Here is a 13559-nt window from a genome sequence, read left to right on the forward strand (position 1 = left end):
CGCCCGCGCAGATCGTCGTAACGATCAAACGCAATGATCAGGGCGCACGTCGCGTCCGATCGCGTGCGCACGTGGCAGCTCGGCATATCAAGGGGGGCGCAGGTGGTCGCTGCTCTGACGCAAGGGGTTCGTAACCCCGCGGCCGCGAGTGAACGACCTTACAGGAGAGAGAGAGGACAGTCACTTTCGCCTCCCCCCGCAGTGGGTGACACGGCCCGAGGGGACGGAAGCGCTCCGCGGTCGCCCACACCAGTGACGAGGGGAGCGCGGAATTTGCGTGATGGGCGCAGGTGTTCGAAGGGATCGACGCTGTGTGCGGGGCAGCGAAGAAGTCACGACATCTGCACGGAAGCGCCGACGCCCCACGGGAGGCCACTGTCCCCGGTTGTTTACCTCTATCGGAGCATACCCGAAAGCGTCAAGGGGAATTTTGCCGTGTTAAAGTAAAAAAAAAAATGGCACTGGCTTTAACTTGGCTAACCGTGGAACTAAGCGAAGAGCAAGCACGCTTGCTAAGCGTCTGAGGCTCGTCCACGGCAGCTCCGCTACAGGCTCGCGACAGCCGTTCTATGCATACCCACACGACCACGTGGCTATGACGTGTATCACATGGTCTTACGACACCCCCATCGGACGTCATCACGTGGCTTCACATCACCGCATCGGATGTTCTTAAGGTCAACCTAAAGGTCACTCAATGCCAAAGCTCAAAAGTCGGAGGTCAAAGGTCAACTAAAGGTCAGGGGTTCGACACCATAACCGTACCACATATTGGCATACACGGCTGACGTGGTTGGGCTGAAGGTCGTTCAAGGTCATTCTCCGGCCTACGCAACGACCGCTTTACCTAGCGTAGTGAAGCGTTTCGCTTCAGTAAGTAAAAATCATAAGATAAAGAATTCAAACGCATGGAAATGGTACCGATAGACGCGTGCTGAGCGGATCAACAGAAGGCATGCAGTAAAGTAAGGTGAAAGCTGTGGTTGACTACTCAGTTGCGCAGCGGTGTAGTTTAACCGAATGTACCCAAGTCCACCTTTTGTTTGTTTTCTTGTCCTCTTGATTCCGCTCTGTTCCTTGAGGCGACAATTCAACAATGAGAACGGGTAGTTTATTGCTGGCATTCGGTTGGGGGGCGGCACCGAACCGTTAGGCATGCTCTACTTTGCCACCCTTTCATTTATCCAATGGTTTCGAATTTTCCTGCGCGCACATTTTTTTTCCTTCTTCCTTCGCTCCTGCCTCAGGGGCCGCGCAACTTTCTTTTGGAGAAGTTCCGCACATTATTTTCTTTTGGAAAAACATGATATTAAGTGGATTAACTTGAAACGAAAATTATTTAAAATGAATTCCAAGAACACATCTATACAAAGCAGTTCAGGTACATTCCCTGCGAGAGACCAACGAATGTGTTTCGCTGTACGTCATTACTGTTACATTGAGTGAAAACTCAATTTTAGTCACCTTTGTAAATAAGCATATGGTGCATTAACATGAAGGAAGCCATCACTCACAGAAACCAGGGAGAGGTAAGGGGAATGTTTCTGTGCTTGTTAGTTTGTGGCGTCGATGAATGGGAAATGAGTTGTGTAATCATTTTATGGCTGAAAGATAGATTATTAGAAAGTAAAGAAAAAAAACAACCAAATGCTGCCAGTGGGTTCGAATCTCACTGGTAGCTCATGGTTGTTCTTCCTTCTAGTCAGTTATCCTTTAGGCCGTCAATGGCTGCACAACGTATTTCCCACTAAACACCGCAAATTAAAAAGAAACTTCCGCTTTCATTCGTTTCGATGACTACTGTTGGCTTCCTTCATATCTATGTCATAACGAGCCTCTCATTTCCCTGTCCTTGTCTGCTCATGTGTTCCATTGTTACTCTTCATTTTTAGCGGCTCCACACCATAGTTTATACTCTTTCCAAGGGCCTTTAAGCAAATAAAACTGAAATGAAACGATCCAAGCAAATGAAAACGCCCCTACAACTGTTACAAAGAGCTGATTCTTAAGCTGGATACGATGCCTAAATTTAAGCTAGCGGTTGCTCAACTACGCTGCTGCAATGTAACAAAAGTTTTCTCCCTACAGCATGAAGTGAGATGAATTACAAACTTTTGTGACTTTCTAATTCTTATAGCGCTCACCGACTTTGTGGTTGACAGCTTCTATGCTACATAAAGTCTGTACACATCCGTGTGATCTGACCTCCTATGGTGACGACCTGAATTCCCCTGCAGGCACCTTCCGCAATTTTTTTTCTTTCTTTGCGAATCTTGCCCTCCCTGTTTGTTTGTTTTTTTGTTCATAGTTTTTTGCTTTCCTTCTATTTAGTCCCTCAAGTATTCTTCTTTAATGGCGCTTCGTACGCCTGCAACATCGACAAGAATCCCAAGAGGAGGATTGATAGTTTTGCGACGTCTCCCCCGAAGCATGAAGTCCCACGCCTTCCAGCTGCTCGACGAGAGACCTGCCGGCATTAAAGGGCCTCGCCCAAATGCCGACTCAGATAAGAATCGCGAAAGCGTGCGCATCGCGGTCGTGCCCCCACTCCGGGTCCTCATCCCCACCTGCCCTCACAGAGCTAGGATGACGCGCCTCCAAACACGGAACTGAAACGATTTCGTCGCCGGAATAACATCCATTTGCAATTTCTCTTTCGTCCCAGAAAACAAAGGCATGTCGTTTAGAACTGTGTCGATGAAACAGCAGCAGCAGCTGTTGCACTTCCTCGCTGGCAGCAGAGATGGAGGTAATTGCGAGGCACGTCTGATGAGAGAGAGAAAGGGAGGGGGGTTGCAAAACGAGATATGCAAACTGTTGCAATACATGGCAACACGGATGCAGCATTTTGATATTTGGTTCAGCGAGGCCCGTGCCGCGAATTCCCATCAGGCCTTCAGATCAGAGGCGCTGATTTGCTTGATTGCAGCTGCTGTCCAAGTGCCTTGTTCCGACTTGTTACATAATATGCATAAATCTCAAAACATGGAGTGGCACCTGGCAGCCTGACGAATCCGTGCACGAACCAGAACGTTCCAAATGGATGTCATTGGCTCTAGCGTCATAAATGACAGCTTGCATTAAATATGCGACGTTCCGGGAGCAGTCAGGGCGCCGGACGTTCCTTCATCTCGATTGAAGGGAATGGTTCGGTATGCAGCCTCGGTTTCTATAAAGTTTATATATATATATATATATATATATATATATATATATATATATAGGTGGTGCGCAAACACTGCGAAAGACGACGGCCCTTTTGTTGCAATGTGAACTGCGCACTGTGAAGCATCTGCACATTTATATATATATATATATATATATATATATATATATATATATATATATATATATATATATATATATATATATATATATATATATATATATATATATATATAGGTGGTGCGCAAACACTGCGAAGGACGACGGCCCCTTTGTTGCAATGTGAACTGCGCGCTGTGAAGCATCTGCACATTTTACGCTGCGTACACTTCATTGTCCTCACGAGATGGGGAAGCAGTCAAAGCGCGCAGAGCCGTGCTCCCGAGTCGGTCTGTGTGCGCTCTCAAAATGAAATTAACTTTACGCATTCATCGCAGCGCTTCGCCTCACGGCTCATTTCACCGACAAATAAATCCGGGGCCGCACCCAGTGGCCCGCTCCGCTCACCCCTTTCAGCACCCGAGAGGGAAAGCCCGTGAAGGACAAGGTCTGCGAACAGTGCCAGCAGCGGCTTCTGCGGGGGCACACAGAGTGGAGCGTCACGAGAGCTCGCCGACTCGGAACAAGGAAGGCCGTGTATGCAAACGGCGGTGGCCATAGAAGCGCGGCAAGCCTCCTTCTGTGCGCACTGGCACTGTGTACTAGAGTGAACCCCGCATGCTATACAGTGCACTCACGACGACGTATGCTATACGTATATTTGTCCAGCTTGCGGGTACGTGAGCCGGTCCGGTGGGCACGCGTCAGCCGAACCCCACGAGGCGTGGACACCTCGGCGAAAGGGTTAGGGGCCCTCACAATGGCGGCGCGTCAAAATCTGTTATCGCCGGACAACGGCCCAGGGGGTTCAGGGGACATTGTCCCTCGCGGGCATCAGGGCCCGCCTAGGGTCCCGTAGGGTCCGCCGCGGGTGCAGTGGAAACCCGATGAGCGGCACAAAGCACCGCCGCCTCCTTGCAAGCACGCACGGCTTCGAGTCACCAGGGAAAGGAGTCTCGGGCGCACGCGGTCAGTGGAACGGCAGCGCCTCCTTTCCGGCCTCCTCTGGGTGCACCGGGTCTCCCCGAATAGGAACGAGAGGCGCTTTTCAGCGAGCCCTCGGTCAAGATTCTTTGAGGCCGCGGGGGCTGAGTCCGCAGCGGGATTTAAAGCCGGCAGCGCTCTGGAAAGTGAAAGGGAACAACGCCGCAGCCGTCACTGTCCTCCGCTTCGAGGACATCTTCACGCCCGCGCCGCTGGATCTGAGCCGAAAGAAAAGAGGCGGCTGCCGAGGTTGGCCCATGGTCGGCCGGCGCGCGCCCTTCGGTCTTTGGAAATCGAGAATAGGAGGCAAGGCGCGAGTGGGCTTTCATGCGTGAAATAGGAGACGCTAATGCCGGCGCACGTACGGCCCGTTTTTCTGCCCCCTGGCCGAAGATTTCCAAGCGTGGCGCGTTGTGGACACCAGCTGGCGCTGGTTTGCTCGGATCAGTCGACGCGTAGTGAGGAGCCTGTTCCTTAACACAACGAGCATCGGATAAGCCGCCTGCGTTGACGAAGTTTTCTTCCACTGAACGGGAGTGACTGCATGCTGACGAGGATGCACAATACACACACAAAAAAACTCCGCCCGCAGTACATTGCGAGACTAAGTTTGAAAATTATCATGAAACGATCTATAATCGGTGTTTTCCTCAGCGCAAGGCGAGACGGCCAATGTATGGGTGTGTTCATGTCGAGAGGAGATGTGATGGAAATTATGTAAATGTGTGCCACGAAAAACACTTTCTAGTGAACTCTTGTGTTTATCGACATTCACAGTAAAATTCCAGGTCCAAGGAGCAGCCACACAGTGGGAAACTCTCGCAACTATTCTGTGTTTAGTACTCAATTACAACCACTTTGAATTTGAGGGAAGGCACTTACTTCAGGTGGACGGTACGGCGATGGGGACCAAGATGGCACCTGCCTATGCCAATATATTCATGGCGGCCCTCGAAACACAATTTCTGGACACTCAACCTTCGAAGCCACTCCTCTACAAGCGTTTTCTGGACGATATCTTCATCATCTGGCCTCACGACGAAGCTAGCCTATTAACATTTATAGGAAACTACAACAAATTTCACCCATCGATATCGTTCACCCACAGCATCTCCAAAATATCTATAAACTTCTTGGACGTGACAATACAGAAAAAAGGAAACGTACTTAAGACAACGCTGTACAGAAAGCCCACCGACTGCCCGCAGTATCTACACTTTAAGAGCAGCCACCCGCACCACTGCAAGACGAGCATACCTTACTCTCAGGCTCATAGATACCGACGGATATGCTCTGAGCTCGATGACTTTGACCGCCATGCTGAACAACTAAAGACAAATCTCTTGCTGAAAAAATATCCCACTTCCATCGTGGAAGACGCTATTCGGAAAGCTCGCGGTCTAGACAGAAATAAAATACTGAGTCCCCAAAACTTCCAGCAAGGTGAAAGGCAAACCAACCTCGTTCTCACACATTCATCAAACATGCCACGCGTGAACAATATCCTCTCAAAGCATTTTAACATTATCGAGCAAAGCAGTCACCTGTCCCGCATTTTTAAGCAGCCACCAAGAGCGCTATACCGGCACAGCAAGAACCTCAAGGACATTTTAGTTAAATCCAGAACATCTCCCAATGCTAACCCAAACCCCGGGTGTCAACCCTGCCGAAAACCACGCTGCAAGGTTTCCTGTCACATGCTGACAACAGGAATTGCAAAAGGTACCTTCTCTGACTTTGCATTCACAATCAAAGAAACTCTAAATTGCGGCAGTGCAAATGTGGTCTACATGCTTCACTGCAGCGTGTGCGGCATGCAGTACATCGGCCAGACAGAAACTCCGTTCAGGTTGCGATTCAACAACCACATGGCCCACATTCACACACTGCCAAACCTACCCTTTTCTAAGCACCTATGTCTGCCACAGCACTCATTTGAAAGCATCCGGGTCATCCTCCTACAGTCGGGTTTTCAAACCGGCCGCCAAAGAGGACAAAGGGAATCGTATTTCATACATAAATTTCGGACATTAACCCACGGCATTAATGAGAACTTGGGCAATTTTGCCTTCCTCAAAAACCATTCCAATTGAGAAAGAAGCTCCCGTCTGTTATTTTCCATTTGTTTTCCTTTTATCCTGCTCACCATGCGCCCCCCCCCCCCCCCTTCTTTAAACTCCATGCCGGTTTCCCTTTTTCCTCCTTGTCCTGCTAGCCCCCTTCTCGGAATTGTCAGCGGTGGGACGCGCGGCGCAGGCGCCCTCTGACGAACGGCCGGTGGTTGCTTTCTGCGGCGGCTAGTTGCGGGATCGGGTTTCCACACGGCGTCTGGACGACCGCTTTTCCGCCGCTGAGGCGACACGCTGCCCTCGTAACGGTCACTGGTGCCTCTTGAACAAGGCGTAATGACGCGGCCTTGACAGCTGACAGTAAATTACATTACAAGAGTTCTTAACATCTGCACCGCTGGGGAGCGGGTCATGCTATGTGCGCCTTTGTGTTTTGTTTCAGTGTATTCTGGTGTTTTCCTTTTTGTTCTTTTCTTGTTTTCTGTGTTTTCGTTATTTTCCCCTTGTGCTCGAACTTCTCTCTTCCGCAGAAGGAAACCTTTCTTGCTTAAGTCTTCTCGGCGAAAATCCAACCCTCTCAGCTCTGCTGCATGTCTGTCACCTCTGTATTTTAACTAGCTTTTTTTAACTTGTTTCACATCCATTCTCCTTTTCCCTTAGTGGACGCCGACACAGAGAGAGAGAGAGAGAGAGAAACTGCCTCCTCTCACTCTGCATTTAGGACCGTAAATGCGCACATCTGTGTATTCATTCGACTTAACCCTGACGAAGGACGGTCCACCGTCTGAAACCGTTGGTGAATAAACCTAGATAATCGAACCAGTTGTGACCGTTTCACTATATATATAAATATATATTATAGGGACTATTTTTTGTGTCCCTGCAGCCCTCATTGGACGAGAGAGCTGTAGCGCCCACAGTGCTGCAGACAACTTGTGAGCTGGAGTACAGTGTCTATACACCATCACGACACATATTACCTCGTCAAGGCCCCAGTGCACCACCTCGGCACGTTTAATTCACTTCCGTCCGCGCCTTTACGCGCGAGTGTACGCCGAAACTAAATAAAGCCATTCATGCGAATACAGGGATACAAAAAGAAAAAAAAATTCTCATTACGCCTTGGCAACTCATCACAACGCCGCCGAATCACTGTGGCCGTGTCTGCGCTCACGAAGCATTTCGAGCGTGGGTGGTAGTGGTGGTGGTAATAGCTTCGCGATTTTTTTTTCTGGGGGGTGGGGGGGGGGAGTTGGAAAGTCCAAAGATGAGACCATTGCCGGGACCAAGCAAGCCGCGCGCGCGGCACAGTTTGGCAGGTAGGTCCGACGGGTAATCCGGGCTCGTGGAGGGTGGTACATAATTCAAATGGGCGGCAAGCTAACCGAGCCCTCCTTGCCTAGCCGCCAGGGCGCATCGCGTGGTTTGCGATAATTGGTGCACGCCGCAAACCGAACGAACCCGCACGATCCTCCTCTCCCCTGCGTCGCCATTAGGGCGATGTGCGCGCAACCGCCGCTCGATGTTTTGCATCTCGAAAATCGGGCGCAGTGAACTCCGTCCATCGAACCGCGGGACGCACTGCCTCCCCCTCCTCGCTTGTTTTGGAAAAGACGGCGAAGGGCGTCGCCGCCAGGGGGCTCTGCGTACGCATACACCTGTCTCCCTTCCTCCGAAGGGTGGCGGGAAGGGGACCGCTTCTGATATAGGCTCATCTTCCTCTCGTAGTTACACGCAATCGACGCTGCAGCGGGCGAAAACGTTGGCAGCGGGGATCCTCCTCACCCCGGTGAGGAAGTCCCGATACGCTCCGTCGAGAGGAGCCACTACGAGTCGCGGTTGCGCCTTCCCTTTCTGCGGCCGTCGGTACAAGAGCGAGCCTTCATTGGCCCCGAGGAAACCACGTGCCAGCACAGCTAGGTAGAACGCGCCGGGCTGCGTTGAAGTGAAACAGAGTGCCCATGAGAAGGGGATGACCGTTGCTTCGAAAATAAAAGGCTCTCTTCGTTATACGACGATGGAAAACAAGAAGTGGTCAGTTCTGCGTTAATCATGCGCTGTAAATGGTGGCCTACAAGAACAGAGTGTAGCCTCCTGAGAAAACATCATGTATTACTTTCCGTAACCATCAACAGGATATCTGCAGAGCGCTGGGCAAGGATGAGATTTTTTTTTTTTTTGTCAGCGAGATATCAGTTGCATTAACGTCGTCGGAAAGCTTGGTTGGCTGGAGAGATGTGTTTGCGTTCAAAGCGCCTCTTCGCACGAATTGTTCAAGCTTCAGATATATTAAGATATACTATCTTCCATTCGCTCTCGCTATCTAGGAAACGCTCAAACCTCCGCTCCCGCCGTGCGGTCTAGGTGTCCCCTTCAAGAGACAGTTACTCTTTCGCGCACAGCCTTCCCGTTTGATCTAATGCTGCAAGTTTCGTGACACAACCACCCTCTATTAATATCTCGCTCTCTCACTTTAATGGCTCTAAGATAGCACCTTTCTTTTTCTTTCCCCCGCAAAGTTTCGACCATCACAGTTTTAGCGGACAGAAGCCCGAATTCGACGGATGCTTTGCCACGATGCACCAAGGATCAAACATGGCCGCCACGAGATAGCGGTCAGGTGGCGTTCTGCCCGCCGCCGACCGTGGAGAGGCGGGGGCCCTCCGAACGGGAGGCGGCAGGTAGAGCGATGGCCTCCCACAGCGGCGCTCCCGTTCCGAAGAGCGCACATGACAACGCTTGGCTGCGCCCCAGCGTTCGCGTCCCGCGGCACCCCTCCCCAGCTCTCTCTGCTGCTGCTGCCTCATCAGTCAGTCGGCGTCGCCATCCGTCAACAAACGCGCGTTTGTTTTTGCCCCATCTCTCCTAGAGGGCGCTCGCGAGAGGAGGCGGCGGCGGCGGCTCCTGCACGATTCCGCCGCGCGGCTTCCAGAGGATGCAGCCGCCAGAGCGACGATAAAACGTGACATCTTGCGCGATCATGCACCTGGGAAGAAGCAGCTCTCACTTTCCGCCGCCGCCTCCTTGTTGTGTTTGTTCGTCTTTTTTCACTCGCGTCTGCTCGTATAAAGCGAACGTGCGTCGAATAGACGCGCCGGAGCGTTTCCATTCGTTTTTTTCCTCGTGCGCAGAAACTTTGAGTGACATCCTCTGCTGAGAGGCCAAAGACAGAGGTGGCGCAATTGCTTACATCCGCCACCACTGAGGCCTTTACGGCCACTAATGCTTCTGTGCTTCTTCTACACTCCGTGTCTCAAAGGTGAACAAGAACGCACAAGGACTGAACACAAGATAGTTACAATACGCAACACGTAATGCAATCCAGAACACGCAACACGTTAGAAAAAGGGGACCCTTAAAGGGAAGCACTTGACGAGGACCCGTAAACTGCAAAACCTATCAAGCTACTGATCCGGAGTTCCCGGGTTCGAACCCGACCGCGGCGGCTGCGTTTCGATGGAGGCAAAACGCTGAGGCGCCCGTGTGCTGTGCGATGTCAGCGCACGTTAAAGATCTCCAGGTGGTCGAAATCATTCCGGAGCCCTCCACTACGGCACCTTTCCTTCCTTCCTTTCTTCTTTCACTTCCTCCTTTATCCCTTCCCTTACGGCGCGGTTCATGTGTCCAACGATATATGAGACAGATACTGCGCCATTTCCCTTCCCAAAAACCAATGATTATTATTAACCTATCAGCAATTTGTCAACAACCAATTTTGGCGCTGAGATCCTTTTTTTTTCGTGTCAGATTATTACTGTTCCAGTCTTCTGTGAATAGGTCTTAAATCGCTCACAAGCAGTTCCTGTCAGTTGCTCAATGATGCTGAAGGTACCTCTTTAATTGGCTCGCCTTACATGCTTAGCGTCATGTCTACTTGTGAATGTCAATGTACCCGGTAGCCTTGGCATGTGTACATATGCAAATAAAATTTTTTCCAATCATCAACAACAAAAAGTTCAGGGTTTTGATAACAGAGTGGATGCCAGCAGGAAAAGAAAAAAAAAGAACGGTGGTTACTGCGAAGGCCTCAGAGCGAGTCAAGCGAAAGGTTGTCTTTTTAATTTTTATTATTGGCATGGACATGGAAGGAGACGTTGGTGCCTGAGAGCGGCGTCAGCTACTCAGTTATGCATAAGGGGATGAACTACACTGGAGCCGGCGAGATTATGCACAACAAAACACGGCTACGACATACAATACTCGACAGAGAGAACATAATGCGCGCTCCAGAAATGCTTGCAGTTAATGGAAAATAAACTCAGTGATAATCACAGCCAATGATAAATAGCCTATAGATACAATAAATGAAGAATAAACAATAATCAAGGACATAAGGATGTAACAATAAGGTCATAGTATCTAGGACACATATGATACTCATATATAAAATTGTTTGCTGCCAAGCGATGTGCCACATGTAACACGTAACAAATAAACAAACCCTGAGGAGCACGAGTGGAGTCGGGCAGTCAAGCATGGAATCTAAATTCCTGTAAATCAAGCTAGCAAATTGAACGATGATAGGAATGACTGCAGTTGGTGATCCTCCCTCTCTCTTGATGCTACTGAGAGGGAAAGAAATGATGATGGTACTAGTATGCAAAATGTTTTTCAGGTTCGATTTGTTCGATCACATTACTTGAAATCAAATTCGGGACAGTTAACTTCTTATTTACACTTGAAACAAAAACAAACCAAACAGAATGGAAGAACAACACGGAGAAAACTACAAGTACAGTCAAATGAAAGTTAGTCAACCCACCCCGCGCAATAATGGTTCGGTTCATTATCTGCGAGGCATGCGTGTAGCACAGAGGCATCTCTCATTCACGAATCTTCCCGCAGGTGTGAGGAGAAATGTTCTTAATGCTTTCATATACTGGATTGAACACGGATGCGTGACATAATGGACGCTGCAAACTTGAACAGCATGGTGTCGCGAGGCTTTCGACAGCCGCAGGTGTTTCCCAACAAGGAATTAGTCGCTGTATGGCTGCCGTGTACGGTGAACATTGCACTTTATTGGCTTCGCATTGGAGCAAATAGTCCAAAGAAGGACGCGAAAGTTACAAAGACGACCCAAGAACGGACCAAACCCACCGTGCAGTAACACAATTGCAAATGTTGATAAGCTGATTAGACAAGAACGGAGGATGAGCATCGATGAACTGGCAGAGCGTGTGAACATCAGACACTGTTCGGTTCACACCGTAATTCATGACCATCTCGGTTATCGGCTCTTGTGTGCGCAATGGATGCCCAAGATTTTGAACGACCGCCAGAAGACGGAGAGGTTGGCGCCTTTTCCGTCCACATCCGTGTCTTTTTTGCGTTATGTTTTCGAAAAAGAGAGGTTCGGAAAAAGAGATGTGTCGGACGATGACGTGAAAGAGTCAGTCACAGGCTTTTTGAAGCACCAACCCAAGGAGTTTTATGAGACGGGAATCACGCGATTCGTTACAGTGGGATAAATATCTAAATGTTCATGGAGACTACTTTTAAATAAAGCATCCCGCTTGTCATATATTCGCATTGGCTCACTTTCAGTTGACTCGCCCTCGTATATAAAGATAACTGCCTCGAAGATATACGTGGCGAAACCAGGCCCCGGTACTTTCAAAACAGCCTCTCTTAAAACCTATGTCCCCGCCCTCAGTGGGGACAGCAACCAATTAGGTAAAATCCCAATCGCTCGATGAACCGCAGTTTCGGGAAAGGACGAAACAGCAAATCAAAGATATACGAAAGAAGATAAATCTTCTCCATCCAGTACTGCACAAGTCATTTCACTCTCCACTAGCTCTTCGAACATCATCGCGTTCCCACGCTTCGGCATAATTACACGCTCACAAAAAACAAGCATAGTATGCACATTTTTGCCGAAAGCCCAAGGCAAACTGCGTCATTATTTAGCCATCCCTGAAAAAATTGGCAGTGGTTTAACTTGGCTAACCCTGGAATTCAGCGAAAATCAGGGACGCTTGCTAAGCGTCTGAGGCTTGTCCATGGCAGCTCCGCTACAGGCTCGCAACAGCCGTTCTATTTAGACCCACACGACCACGTGGCTACGACGTGGTATCACATGGACTTACGTCACCCCCATCGGAAGTCATAACGTGGCTTCACATCACCTCATCGGATGCTCTTACAGTCAAAGATCAGCCCAAAGGTTAACCAATGTCGAAGGTCAGAGGTCAACTAAAGGTCATTGGTCAAGGTCAGGAGTTCGACATCATTTTTAAAATATGAAATCGTGCCAATCTATAGTTTAAACAATTATAGACTTTTAATGATATATAAACGCTCTTCACAAAGTGATGAACATTATATTAGTTATCTGGCAAAACTTGAGAAAAACACGCATATCCTGCATAAAGAAATTTGGTTAGTGCCGGCGCCTAGGGCATATTATACCGAGCAGTCTCTTTCTTATACTGTTCCAGTACTATTAAATAAATTAAACAAAGAATTGTTTGACCCCTTTCAGCATTCAAGTGTTGTTATTAAGCGATTTTTTTCTTAGCAAGATTACGTAATATTGCACTCAGTTTAAACTATACCTGTTATTAATTTTTTTCGTTTCCCCATGACCAGTTATTTGTTTTTCTAATACCTATGGTTGTGCTGCAATGCATAGCGCTGCTTTTTTTACAAAGTGTTTTGTTATTTTGTTTCAGTGTTTATTTTGAAAATTGAAAATCTCTGCCTGTGTACTGTACTGCCAAGTTGATAAAGGGGGCAGGACCTCTGTCAAAGCTTACGAGCTTTTAGTCCTGTCTCCTTCTCTGTCCAAGAGAAAAATAAAGACTGAATGAACTGTACCAAATATGGTCATACACGGCTAACGTGGTTGGGCTGAAGGTCGTTCAAGGTCACTCTCTGGCCTACGCGACGACTGCTTTACCTAGCGTGGTGAAGCTTTTCGCTTCAAAACCTCGGGAACCCTCGCATGCAAAGTCAACAGACAAATGGAGCCTGTCCGGCAAGGCGCGTCTCCCGAGTCTTGCTTCAGAAGAAACGAGCGCTCATTGTCACTTTCGAAGCTGTCGTGCTACCGAATTTTCGACGAAACGCCATTCCGAAATGCGCCAAGACATCCGCATCCAGCAGCGGCGCCCTCTAGTAGGGACAAAAGGGCGAAAAGCAAACGACTCGTTGCTTCCCACAAGTGGCGGCGCTTACAGTGAGGAAATGGACGAAGAATGCCTTCTCCCGGTTTCTTCGAATACTGCGCAGTCCTGT

This window comes from Amblyomma americanum, chromosome 4 (assembly GCF_052857255.1).
Source record: "Amblyomma americanum isolate KBUSLIRL-KWMA chromosome 4, ASM5285725v1, whole genome shotgun sequence".
Lineage (NCBI taxonomy): Eukaryota > Metazoa > Arthropoda > Arachnida > Ixodida > Ixodidae > Amblyomma > Amblyomma americanum.